Source organism: Kryptolebias marmoratus, linkage group LG4 (assembly GCF_001649575.2).
Source record: "Kryptolebias marmoratus isolate JLee-2015 linkage group LG4, ASM164957v2, whole genome shotgun sequence".
Lineage (NCBI taxonomy): Eukaryota > Metazoa > Chordata > Actinopteri > Cyprinodontiformes > Rivulidae > Kryptolebias > Kryptolebias marmoratus.
In genome coordinates, this window is record NC_051433.1 from 26,945,624 (window position 1) to 26,951,207 (window position 5,584).

Below are 5,584 nucleotides of genomic sequence, written 5' to 3' on the forward strand. Positions count from 1 at the left end.
AAGGTTGTCTATCTAAGGAAACCAACAGATTGTGCTGAATCTTCACTTCAGTCTCCTATCCTGCATAGCACATTCGTAACAGTGGGAAGGAAAAACTCCCTTTTAACAGGAAGAAACCTCCAGCAGAACCAAGTTCAGGATGAGCGGCTATCTGTTTGGACCAGCTGGGGTTTGAGAGGACAGGAAAGAGTCATAGACAAACACAGAATGACTGGTCCAGGTGTAGTTTCTATTGGAAGAAAGACAAAGACTTAAAGTCTTAAAAGGTAGACAAGGTGACAGTGTCACAGACAGAAACTGGAAGTTAGTTCAACAAGAGAGTAGTCTGATAACTAAAAGTTCTGCCTACCATTCTACTTTTGTGAAGTGTTCTATTAGGAATATATGGAACAATAAGATCTTTAATATAAGATGGAGCTTGGTTGTTCAGTGTTTTATGTTAGAAGTACAATTTTTAAAGTCTATTCCCAATTTGACAGGAAGCCAATGGAGAGAAGTTAAAACTGGAGAAATATGATCTCTCCTCCTAACATTTTGGATCAACTCAAGACTTTAAAAGAGTTTTTGGACACCTAGGTAATAAAGAATTACAATAGTCCAGCCTAGACATGATAAATGCATGGACCAGTTTTTCTGCATCATTTTGAGATTAAATGTTTATAATTTTAACAATATTACTCAGATGGAAGAAAATGTTCATTGCAACATTTTTATTGTTAAAAGACATCCTGATCAAAAATAACACCAAGGATCTTTAAATTAGAACTGGATGACAAGGCCAGACGCGAGTGGAGTCAAAACGAGCAGACACTGACAAAGGTTTTTAACCTTTTATTAGAAAACCCCAGACTAAAACAATAGTTCCAGAAAGGACACTCACGGACTGGAGCAGGACTTGGCTGGAACCAGGTAAGACAGCCGGGAGCTGCGAGTTGGAAGCAGCGTCGGTCTTTGTTGTGGGGTTTAGGCGTTGAGACAAGTCCAGGGACAGGCAAGGGGTCAGAGCCAGGGAGACGGAGAGTTACAACCAGATCCAGAAGGGGAGAATCCTGAGGGCAAAGTCCAGATTCCAGAAGAGAAGTCGTTCACCAGGTATCCGATAAGGAGCAGGCGAAAGGCGAGAGACGAGAGACGAGAGTCGAGAGTCGAGAGTCGAGAGTCAGGCGTGGGGTCATGGGTATCGAGGCAGACATGGACTGTGAGGAATCGCTGGACATCTACTAGGTTAAACCGTTAAATAATCTGGCACTGGCTTGGAGTTGAGAGTGAGCTTTAGTACTGTGGGATCCAGGTGGAGATGATCAGGTAGATTGCAGGAGGCGTGGAACCAAGAGGCGTGGCATGGGCGTAGAGGCAGTGGAAAGTTACTGAGACTTGGAAACTGTGAGCAGAAGGCGTGGCAGGAACAGCAGACTGTGACACTGGAGGCCAAATTACTGCCATCCAGGGGAAGTGAAAGGCTGCAAAGTTTGTTCCTAAGATGCTTAGGTCCAAAAACCACTACCTCTGTCTTGTCTGAGTTTAAAACCAGAACATAAGGAGTCATCTGAACTGAACTGAAATCTCAAAAAATTGACATTTCATGTATGTTATTTTGTCAGACACATACACACACTCTGCTGTGACCTCTTTTTCTGACCTAAAACTTAAATAAACTGTTTTTAGCATTTAAGTCAATAATTTCCGAAGTGGATGATTTGTGGGGCGAAGTTGCCATCCTGGGTTCATGACATGCACTGCGCCACGGCCAGCCAAAAATGCTGCTACTGTCCAGTTGTTTACTTGTGGAAATGGAAGAAGAAGCCTTTTTTGAACATGAAGAAATGCTGGAAGACTTTGCAGGAGTAATGGCTATACAACCATACCAGTATGAACCTGAACTGATGGCTGGATCTCCGGAATCAGATGAAAACTCTTCAAATTCGGATTCTGATGACCACAAGGACCGTCATGGCCAACAAAACAACACATAACGACTGAGTTGGGAAAGTGAAACGGTTAGAACCGATTACCCCAGATCATTGTTATGACATCAGCACTTAACACTGCAAATCAAAATAAAGATGGCAGGAGAGAGCTAACCTTGCTAATTCAAAGCTAACCTCATGCTAACTGGATGCTAACTCGAAAATAAAGTGAGCGCGCTTGAGAGTAGCGTTTATGGACTCTCACACCAGAGTAAACTGATCAGCAGCAGTTTCAGAGTATGACATTTGTTTAATCACACATGGATTGTCTATATTTTTTTCATCATCAACAAACTGCTCTGATGTTTTTTTATTTTTTATTTTTTAAGTTTACAGTAAGCATACGGTGGTAGCAAGGTTGAGCGGGTAGTTAAAGGGTTAAGATAACACCTGACTATGTAATGTCTGAATTCCACAGCCTATGAGGTTTTCACCAAATAACCCTGTTACTCTTCACTGAAACCAGACTGACCTTGCTTTCTTGTCTACTCCTCACCTACCAACATTCTAATATCTTAGATTTAAGCTCCTGTGTGGACTCTGGAGGTAGAGCTTTGATTCTGAGCTTCCCGTTCAGACCTGGGACTCTGATGTTAATTCTTAATTGTCTTTAAGGTTCTCTGTACGTTGTGCACCATGCATAAATAAACCTATTTGAGTGATTTCATCTAACAGTGCTTGGAAATTGAATTTTCTTCCACAACAATACTTTATGCTTTTCTTTCAACTGATGTTGGCTTCAAAATACTTTTCAGTTCAGCTTTAAGATATGATTGATGATTTATGGATTGATCAGATTTCATGGATTAACGTAACTGAGTATCATCAGCTTAACAATGAAAATGTATCCCTTAAAGTTTTCCTAATGGAAGCATATATAAAGTAAAGAGTATATGTCCAAGCACTGAACGCTGAATAATTCCATGACAAACTTTGGTGTACGAAGATTCATTGTTAACATTAACAAACTGGAATCTATCAAATAAATGTGTTAAACCATTGTAGAGCTGTTTATGTAATCCAAATATCATGTTCAAGCCTCTGTAATAGAATATAGTGATCAAATGTATCAAATGCAGCACTGAGATCTAACAGCACAAGTATAGACACAAGTCCACTGTCTAAGGCCATGAGAACATCATTAGTAACTTTTACCAGTGCTGTTTATGCGCTATGATGAACTCTAAATCCTGACTGAAACTCCTCAAACTGATTATTTCTGACCAGATGTTCACACAATTGATTTGCAACTATTTTCTCAAGATTGTTTTAAATAAATGGGAGATTAGTACAGGTCTATAACTGGCCAGAACCCCTGAATCAAGACCAGGTTGATAAAGTAAAATTTTAATTACACCAGGGGTAGGCAACCCTGGTCCTTGAGTGCCACTATCCTGCATGTTTCACTTGTTTCCCTGCTCCAACACACCTGATTTGAACGAATGGGTGCTTAACAGGCTTCTGCAGAACATGAATAGATAATTTAACCACTGAATCAAGTGTGTTGGAGCAAGGAAACAAGTGAAACATGCAGGATAGTTGTACTCGAGGGCCAGGATTGCCTACCCCTCAATTACAGCAACCTTAAAGCTCTGTGGTACATAGCCATTCATTAGAGACAAATTAAGCAAATCTAAAATAGGGATATTAATAAGGGGAAATACCTCTTTCAACAATCTGGTTGGGATGGGATCTAGCAGACAAGTTGATGGTTTGGATGAAGCTATTATTTTTTGACAATTCGGAAAGCTCAACAGGACAAAAACAGTCCAAATACAAATCAGGTTCTACTGACACTTCTAAAGCTGTGTCATCTAACAGGGAATCAGAGGCAATAGTAGGATGGATGGTGTGAATTTTCTCTCTAATTGAAATAATTTTATTTATAAAAAATTTCATGAAGTCATCACTACTTAGAGTTATAGGGATACATTGATACATGGCTTAACAGAGATAGAACTTTACATTAGTCGAGCGACAGTACTAAACATAAACATGGGGTTGTTCTTAATCTCTTTCATTAAAGAAGAATAGTTCTAGCTCAGTTGTAGTTCAGTTCTAGCTTCATGAAGGGCTTTCTTGTATTTTAGCAGGCTATCTCTCCAGGTCAAATAAAATTCTTCCATGTTAGTGAAGCACCATTTTCTTTCCAACTGTCTAGATGCCTGTTTTAAAACACGTAATTCTGAGTTAAGGAAGCCAGCTTTCTCTGACTGGTCACTTTTTTTTTTCAAAGAGCAATTTTATCAGGGGATGTTTGCATTGAAGTTGTAATATTATCAACAAGATCATCTAAGTTAATGCCCTCTGTTGCATTACTCTGCAAGACATGAGAATAATAATTATATTTGGTTACAGCGTTCTCTGATAAACATCTACTATAATGAAATTTACTCTCAGTATCTGTGTAGTCTTTACCATACTTGCCAACCGTCCCGCATTGGGCGGGACAGTCCTGCATTTAACCCCCCCTGTCCCTTGTCCCGCATCACCCTGTGCTGGACAGCCAAAAGTCCCGCATTTGACCCTGGCCTTGCCTGGCAGCCTGTAGCTGTGCTTCAGCAGCAGCCACATGCAGCAGGGCTCTCAAGTCTTATGCATTGACTGTGAGACACACGCATTTCGTGAAGTGCACACGCTCACACGCCACACTTTATATTTCTCACGCTAAAAGAACACGCACATGGCCTTTTTGTCACTTTAACGCTATATTTATCAAGTTTTCAGATCCATCTAGCATTTTTTTAAAGCGACTAGCGATAAATCTACTGACTTTGGCGGCTAAATGTGAGAAAGCACTCATTCTGCAGCGTACCGTAAGCCCCACCCACTTCCCCAAGCACTGACAGCTGTCAGTCTCACAGCAGAGAGGAGACCCGCTCCACTCTGTCCACAGTGGCGCAAAAAGCTCCCGCGCGCGCCCCCTCGAGCATGCGCGGGAGTGCGATTGTTTTCGTGTGAGTCGTGTTGTCATCTGATGACATAGAGAGCTAAAGATGGGGAAGCAGAAAACTGAAGAGGCAGAAAGATAAAAATGTAGGTATGAAAGAAAGATTTTTTTAAGTGGTTGAAAGACAGGAAGTTCTGTCTACGCATCAAGTGGAGGCCTGGAAATGTTCAGGTTAGCTAAAGCTACTGATTACTAATAAATAACAAGTTACAACTTACTGATCAGTATTTACAGTATAACAGCTGAGAGGATGGAGAGAAAGAATCAGGACAGACAGGAGAAGGAGACATGTTGGACTAATGTTAGCTGGAAGTGTAGAAACAGCCACTTAATACCAAAGGATTTATTTTAAAATATTGTTTATATTAAAAATGTGCATTAGCAAGATGTGTAATTTATTTAAAGCTAATAATAATACTTGTTTGACTATATGACTTAGAGGAGAAAAACACAAGTAAGGAATGAATGAGACAGACATGAGGTCGGTGATCAATTGCTTTAGAGGAGAGCAGAGATGACATCAGGTAGGAATAATTCTGCTAGTGAGGCCACAAAAACCTAGATGCCCAGGAGTGTTTGAATTTCTGCTGACCACCACTGTGTCATTTTGGGAAAAATAGTGCAGGCAGACATGGCAAGACCAACACCACAGAGGAGAAAGTGGACA